We start from the raw sequence: 9,289 nt of genomic DNA, 5'->3' as shown, positions 1-9,289 counted from the left end.
TATTTATATTTATTAATTCATTTCCCTTTATTTTGCAAAAGATGTTAAAATATGGTGTGCCCAGGTTTGTTGATATGCCTATGATACAATGCGTTGCCACACAGGTTTTCCTGTTGTAATTTATGCCTCTGCAGCCCATAGGGTGATAAGAACTTACAGTGAAAACACAAACACGCAGACAAATGTCAATGTTAGTCAAGTAACTTGAGTAATAAACAACCTGGAGGACTGGATTTGTGCTTTTCCCTAAAAAAACTACAATGGTTGTCACCTTATCCTCGTGATAAGAGATGAAAATTGTATTGATTTACCTGGAAATCCCAATATCTGGGTGTTGTAATTATGTCATCTACCCCACCCCCATACAAAGCTGTGGACCTACAGCACATGCATTTTCAAAATTTTTAAAGGTGATTCTTATTACTTTAGCCAGCTATACACAAGTTTCACCATCTTTTAAATTCAAAAATATAAGTCCCTGACCTCAATAAAGTGCTGAACAATTATTGGTCGAATGAGTGGTCATTCATATGTTTTGACTTTTACATATTTTCCCAATGCTTTGTGATTTTGATTTCTGTTATCTTTAAAAGATATCTACTGTAAAAGTTAAGCATGTTTCAATGTACATTCAATTGTTCATAAGAAGTGTCAGTATGTTTTATGACATGCCAAACAAACAATTTCAACGTAATTTATGGCACCCTAACATTTCTGCAAAGTGTTACAATGAAATACAGGAAATAATTGTACATAAAATCTGGCAAAACTGGTTCAAAACATTCCCACAAGACACAAATTTAGTAGAAAATCTGTTTGTGTCAATGTTATCTTACATCAAATTGAGATTACAGATTTTCCATATTTATAAGAGTGACAGATCCTAGCAAGGGGGAAGTGTCACTGGATCCATTTAGAGATTTCTTCAAGTGGAACCAGGGGGAAGTGGTTTAGGGAATAAGGATCATGTTATCCCCCCCCCCCCCACCATCCCCATCTAAATAATTTCCAGAGTCAAAACCCAAGAACTTAAGCCAGAAAATTGGCCTAAACTTCAAGCTGAAAATTTAGTCTGCTCTAATAAAAAAAATTGATATTATGAAAATAATTATTGGTCAAAAACAAAACATTACCCATCTATTTCTTGTTACAAAACAGACACTATTTCATTTAATTGGTTTAAAGTAAATTAATGCAAAATAAACTCTAATTTGGTCTTGCAGTTGAGACCAATTTTCCAGCCAAAGCTCTTTTCAGCAGTGATCCAGGCCTCTGTCGACAGAGGAGATATGCACCAATACACCACATTTCTGCCAGAAAACAGCCAAGTTTTGGCAAAATAATGAAAACGTAACCCTTTACAGGTACTCAGTGGGAACAGTCAAGTTTATTTGGCCCATAAAGGACACAGTTGGTCTGACATTTAATGAACCTCGACAGAAGTATACAGTGTTTTCAGCTGAATTTGATTAAGCGTGAAATCCTGCAGCTTTTGAGAAAGAACCGCCATCAACACTGATATATTCCTGTGCAGCCTAAGACATGTGTTTTCACCAAGTTTTACACACAGCTCCAAGGACCCTTTTACCAGGTCATTGTTGTATTTTGATTGAATTAGACTTCTATGAACTTCCTAATAATTTGATCACCTTGAGGCCGAAGAGAAATTGCTTTAAGTGCCAGAGCAAATGACATGTTTCTTTGTCAAAGTTACTAAAAGCATTTTTTTCCAGATTTTATTGGATACCTTATTTACTGAGTAAAGAATATACATGTACAACACGAAAGCTTGATTTCAGAACATGACTGCAAACATACACTATTACTAACAGCATGGTGAACACAGATAATCTTTTTTAAAGCAAGAAAAAAGGAAAGAAAGAGGGGAGTGGAAAAAAGAAAAAAATAGTGACTTAAATACACAGATAATACTTTTAAGTATCTAAAATATTTTAAAAAGCATTTCCTCCTTTGACTGGGAAATTTATGTCTTAATCAGATCTACTCTGACATAAGTATTATGTCGCGCATGCCATGCAGTCACAGCATAAAATTTATCACTATGAAGAAACAAAATCTGTTTGATAAAACATATGCATGGAACCCAAATATGAAAACATCAGCTGGTTACCACTTCAAGTACAATATCAAGAAATCACATGCCGTATTCACACAAGACACAGATAGAACGATAAAGTCCGATTCGAAACAAATCACACCATACTTAATAAATGAGCAAACCAAAGTCATTAGCTCATCAATTATTACCTCCGCCAAGGAGGTTATGTTTTCACCCCTGTTTGTTTGTCTGTCGGTCGGTCTTTCTGTCTGTCTGTCTGTCATCAACATAACTCAAAAAGTTATGGACTGATTTTGATGAAAATTTCAGGAACTGTCAGAAGTGGGCCAGGGAACAGATGATTAGTTTTTGGTGGTGATCTGGATCAATAATCAATCAATAATCAAAAATCAAAAAACTAAATCATTATAGAATGAAAATTAAGGGGTGAAACGGCATTGGGTGGAGACTTTGCTGCCTTGGCGGGGGTCTGCGCTCTTGTTTTTCGGTCTGCGCTTTTCTAGTTTCATGACTAAATTTCATCCAGACATGAAGTTTCAAGACTGATGATGCTTTATTACATTGTGTAGTATACTTATCTACATCATAGTTGGGACGAGAAGGGGGGGGGGGGGGGTCCCCTTTACAAGTACGTCTTCAACTGTTTGGACTAACCATAAGTAATCTGGTTAACTTGGGTCATGTGTTGTGCAATGAACAAATGATTGGCGGACTAACTGATCCGCCAACTAAATATGGCCAAACCCACTTAAAAAGCAATGCCGCTAATTCCCTGATGGTCTCTCCACCTCTACATGTGCCATTAAATGAGGTTAAATTGCTAGCCCCTTGCAGGGACAACGTGAGTAAAAGCAGGGAGACCATCAGGGAATTAACGTCTCTGCTTTTTTGAGTGGAGTTGGCCATATTTAATCTGCAGATTGGCTGTTATGAACGAGCTCTAAATGACTTTTCCCTATTTATCAGACCATAAGTTGGTATTCTGTACCACCTGGTGTGAAAATAAAGGGCCTCATACTCCATCCATCATAACCTTGTGTGAACAGTCCTGAAGAAAATGCTTTAGTGTTTCTGAATGCTCAGCAAGGATGTGAAAATTTTTGGCCTCTTATTCAATCCATCATAACCTTGTGTGAACAGTCCTGAAGAAAATGCTTCAGTGTTTCTAAATGCTCTGCGAGTTTTGCTGAAGTGCTGGGTTGAATAAAATTCCCACTTGGTGGTTGACATGAACTGAGAACATGAAAAACATGTAAAAGCCTGTGAAAATTGATTGCATTAAACTACTGACATTGAAAGTTAGATGTTAATCTACAGTTTATGTTGTTGTTTTATTCATTAGGGCAAACCAAGAAATGTTACATTTAATCAGTTGTCAGTAGTTAATAAATGAACCTTGAATGTATTTCGAGTGATTTAGCCTGCAAAACTTATTCCAATATTCTGCAACTTTTAAAACCAAAGTAGTGAAAGGGTTGGCATTCGAACTATACCATTAAGAGTCTGGTGAAATAGACATTTACCACCATAATTGTTTAATTTATTTTAACTTACTGCTGCAGTAAAAACTATATAATTTCTATCCTGATAATAGTTACTGCTTGTAGCTATTCATGCACAGGTAGAATAATTGTTACCTTTTAGGTAAATATTTGTTATTGTAGTAATAAACAATTATCATTCCATTAAAAAAATCATAACTATGGTGGTTACTAATGATATGCGATCACACCAACAAAAAATACTCATAGAAAATGAAGTAAGAATTTAAAAAATGAAGAAAAAAAGTACTAGGATACCTATTGACGACCACAGAAAGCTGCCGCATAATTAAACCCCATGCCCAGACTAGATGAAATGTTAATCTATAAATAGGACTGCCCATTTTACCTACTACTGTCAGGATTGATTTGTTTTGTCTACCATGCTATGCCAAATGCTCAGGAAAACTTGGAGAATTCACAGCTAAAAACTATGAACGGCATCTGTTACCATGCTGGAAGCCTGTTATAGATGGAAACTTGATAAATTGGATAATAAGAACTTTTTTTGAAATAATGTTTAAGCAGTCGCTAGCCCATTTGAAAATAAATACATTATGTGAGGGTGGAGGAATATAAGAATGGAATGTTTTTTGTTTGTTTTTTTTTTTCGGTTGAGAAAAACAACACTGTCCCCACTAAGTAATGTTATAAAAACTATTTCTAAAAATAATGTATATTACTTTTATATAATAGCTGTAGATATCTCCAAAGCTCTCTGGAAGATACATCAAAAGTAAGAGTAATTTTTTTAATAACCATTACACACAAAATATTTCTAAAAAGTGCACAACAAAGATGGAGTATATTGCAATATATAACATAAATTCTACTTTATATTGGGCATATTAATGATACCATTACTGATATAATTAATATTTATGTAGAAGTTTTAAGTGGTAGGGCAATATCTTTCTCTGAGTGTGCCTTAAAGAAGCAAAATATTCCATTTTTTCACAATAAATGGAGCTATTGGCACTAACTTTTACAGCTTGCTATGAGCTTTCACTTTTTCACTTACATTACTTACTGAAGTATGGGACTAATCAAAGATAAAACGGTTACACTTTTTTGCTCCAAATGATGCAAGAGTTGTAAAAAATTGGCACAACAAGACTTAATAACATCATGTTGACACACGTTGAACAACATTTAACAAAACTTTGAAATACAAGATCTTGCAATTTCACTAAACCTTACTCAAAGAATTTTTCCTTTTTACCATTGGTTTTTATCATTGGTTTTTACCAATGGATGAAATTCAAAAGCCTTCTTGTAAACAAGCAGTGTTTTTAAATAGCTGGGAAATGTGAAGTTAATTTTGGTCCTTAATGGCGAAGTCTCAAAACCCACCCAGGTCTACATGTACTTTACTGGAGTTTCCTCTGCCAGCCATTCAACTGCTTTAATTATAATTGTATGGCTGTAAAAGTGCTTGTAAGTTAAAACTATTCTGAAACTAAGACCCCATTCCTATACCTAGATCGATCTAGTAGGATCAACCCATCTTCAAGGGGTTTCTCGCTAAATTGCTTTCAGCTTAAGTGGCTCTGATGTCTGACACACCTACTGAAGCTGTTAGGGGGTAATTAACTATCTTTTAGTGGCTCCAATAGGCATGCCAGACATCTAAGCCACTTCAGCTTAAGACAATTTAGCGAGAAACCCCTCTGAGATGGGTCGATTCTGTTAGATTGATCAAGGTATAGGAATGGGGTCATGGAACAATAAAGAACAATAAACGTGACTAATATTCTTTTTAAATAAAGTATTGACACAGTATAACAGAACTACGAATGGCCCCTATAAATACATCTAAAAGAAACTGTTAATCATTCTAACTCTATGACTTGCCGTTAGAAAACTTTGCATCCGGCCATTAATTGCAAGCTGTCCTTATCACATATTTTACTTTTCCTGTGAGGTTAATATGGGAGACAGGGTCAGACCCTGTGAATTAATCTTCACATTATTTAGTACCACAGGAATTTATTAAAGTAAAGTGGGAGAGCTACTGGTACAGTTGGCAGGAAAATACGACTATTAAAACATATGTCTCTGATGTTTTTCTTTGATACCTTTATGACGTTCACTCAAAATTATTTGAATCTTTTAAAAGATCGATCTTAAAGTCGGTAAGCCTATAAAATACTTTGTCACCCCTTGCCTTTTTGACCTTAAAAAATTCCTGTATATTCTTTAGATGTTTTGAAACATGATGCCTATTGATTACAGCACCTGGCAGCCCTTGTTTAAAAAAACTCAAAAGGAGAAATATCTTTTGCTTTTTAGTCTCTGCTATTTTGTTTGATACACTTTGTCATTCAGTTGCAGTCAACCCATGTATCACCTTTTGCTCTTCTGATATTTATATTTTCAAAAGGTTTTTGAATTTTCATCTGTTCTGTCTGTTAACTAAATAGATATTCCAAAGAGCTGTCCCACATAATAAGCAAACCTCAGATGACTTTGCTGAAAAAAAAAAAAACAGAAAATTGCACTTGCCGATAGGGTTTTAAAGTCATCCAGTAAAAAGTTATTGTAGTAATTGAATAGCAGCAGAAGCAGTCCAATTATATAGATAAAATCTAAATATAATGCAGCTGACACGTAACAGATCCTTCTTGCCTGCAGATGGTCCTGTCGGAAAAAGAAAATGAAAAATATAGATGTTGTCGGTCTTGACTTCCAAAACATTACCACCCATAATTTTGAGACTTTGATAGGTATACTAATTTCTTGGTTTTTCTTTTGGTTGCAAGCATTCTTTATATGAACCAAACCAAGTAAAAAAGATTACTAAACTATGTTTAATTTAATTGCTTAACATTCTAAACTAAATATTTTTAGCTTAACTAAATATAACTAAAAAGATATGTACGGCCATGCATTACTGGGCACAGGGTCTATTCTACAAGCCTTAGAGAGCTTTGAGAGAAGACAGTGCCATCAACATTTTTTAATTTATGGTATTTGATATGACTCAGCCAGGGATCAATCCCCCCCCTCCCCCCAGGGGTGACCACATGACCATTTTCTGCCATCTGGTCAGAAAACTAACACCAACCCTTTACATCCTCTTTTTGTGATTTATACAAGCTATAACTTAGAAACTGAGGTAATGCTTTTCTTTATGACTTTCTTTATGTTAACCCTTCAACATTTTGACACATAAATGAAAATACATCAAATTCTGCTACTGGTCTTTGAAGAATGAGTAAAAATTCTCTTGGCTTAATTTTCAGATTCTGTCTTGAATACTGCAAGGCTGTTTTAACCAATCAAAGTTTTTTCTCTGAGGGCCTGCAAGTTCCTTAAGATTAAAGAAGTTAATTTTCTCTTGGAAATTACAATAGCTCAGTTCATTTGATTTATAAAACTAGAGCAATTACTCCTTGATCAACATTCTTCCATATGCTACATATTTGTGAACATGTCTTCAACATAAAGGGGGAATCAAATACAGTATGCTTTTACCTGCAGGTAGGTTCAGGCATAAAGATTGACCAAAAACATTTCAAGGGATTTCAAGTCTGTAGTCTGTTATCAGGCTATACTCAGTGCAAGTTGTCTGGGTAATTCAATTGACTTGTATGATCCTTTCCCTTGAAGGGAGGGGTGGAGGTAATAAAGGTCTGGAAATAAAACTGACAAAAAAAAATCAATTGTTAATCAATTGGTTTATTAATCTGGTCATTGCACTTACTTGAATAATCTGGTCATAGTTTATTAGACTTTTTTTGAAGTTTCTGAAATATATTGGAGAAGGTAAAATGAAGTATATTTAGCTGACATGATGACTCAGGGAGACCAAAGCTGGACTGGGATTGACTTGATTTTATTCAAACTCATCCTAATTTGATATCAGTGGGAGAAAGGGGTGTATATATGTAGTTGGAAATAATGCTGAATAGCTGGCATCTTGCCAGTGAAATGCATCAACTAGCAGTCTGCAAAGATGGGTACAAGGCACCCTGAAGAGCATTGCAATGCTGCTCCAGTCTTTTCTTGTATCTCCTCAGAATCTATGTCCAGACAGACACAATCCAGATGACATCAGTATGTGGTCAGATTACACAATAAAAAGTTAATGGAGGGTTTAAAGACTCAGTTAGGTTTAAAAGCTAGTAAACATCTACATGTATACTACCACCTGGAAGTAACTGCGTTTGGAGTCTTGAGGGAAGGCTACAGCAACCTCACTTCCAATTAAGTTTAAAAGCAAGTAGACATCCACCACTGTGTAGAGCCAGTGTAGGCCTTAGGGAGCGTTCCCATAAGCCCGTCATACTATCAGGATCGATCTGACTTTGCAGGGATTCTCACTTAATTGCATTCTGTGTAACCAGCTTAAATGTCTGCCACGCCTACTGAAGCTGCTAGGGGGTAATTAATGATAACCAATTACCCCCTAGTTAGTCAAGGGGGCATGCCAAACAATTAAGCTTATTAGACTGAAAACACTTTAGCCAGAAGCTCTGCAGAGTTAGGTCGATGCTGCCAGTAAATGGGTTTATGGGAACAAAAGTCTACCGCAATCTCTACCTGGGCAGGGACTGCTACCTGTAAACCAGTGGGGGATTAACTTGGGCGCCTGTTATAACATTTATTACAACTTGATTGAGTACAAATGCATGCATCACTGAAGAACGTCCCTTAACGTTTATTACCAGATTATTAGCCACAGCAATTTCAACACCAATTTAGTAACATGATGTAACCTATTACTCACCCATATAGCGCCATGTGTTGGAGCACTTACTTTCACTTAAAGGTACCACAACAAAGTGATCTCCAGTAGCAAGGGGGAAATGAGTTAAAATGCCAACTCTTAACCTCAATAAGTAACTTTAAAAGTGTAATATATTGTGTGCACTCTACTTGGAAGGGTGGGTCCAGCATTTTTTAATAAACTGATAATTAGCGTGAGTTAACCTTTATCAAAGGTAAGGATGCACTAAATTGAGGGAACGGAAGGGAACTATGAGGGATTATGCATGTATGAAGTCGTTTTTGCCAAGGAAATGCTGTGCTTATAATCAGCCCCTAATCAACACCCAAAAATTTTCTTTAAATTTCACTGTAAAATTGCAGGGAAAACATTTTTCAAACTCTAGTAGACACATTAAAGCCATAAGGGCTTGTTTCAATGAGAGAACAGATTGTTCTTATGAGAGGAAAACACATTGTGAAGTGTGAAATGTACTTTAATGCTTAATTCCAAGAATTTGGACAATTTTATTGTTTATTTGATGATTTTCTTTCTCCAGAATTTGGGAAATATGTAGGACATATCCTGCTGTGCTTTCGCCAAAACCTTGACTGTATCCATCTAGAAAAAATAAAGCACAGATCCCACTCTTCCCACCCTCATGGAAAGAAATCAAGTCCCAGATTTGTATCTCTAAAAAGATAGTCTTAAATGTCAGATGATTTATGTTTGTGCATGGTACATGTAACGTAACTTCATACAGAGTTATAACAAAACACATCACAGGGCCTCAGTATAATATGAAAGTGCCCCACAATGTATCATACAAAATTATACCAGACAACTACTCAGGTATTCACAAGAAGGAATACTAATTAACTGTGTTTGGATGTAGAGTCCCCAACTTGTGTATTTTGATTGAAAATTATGACCAGATAAAGATAACAATTAACTCAG

The sequence above is a fragment of the Lingula anatina genome, chromosome 4 (assembly GCF_051362555.1).
Source record: "Lingula anatina isolate TDL-2025a chromosome 4, LinAna3.0, whole genome shotgun sequence".
Taxonomy (NCBI): domain Eukaryota; kingdom Metazoa; phylum Brachiopoda; class Lingulata; order Lingulida; family Lingulidae; genus Lingula; species Lingula anatina.
This window is presented reverse-complemented; position numbering follows the sequence as displayed.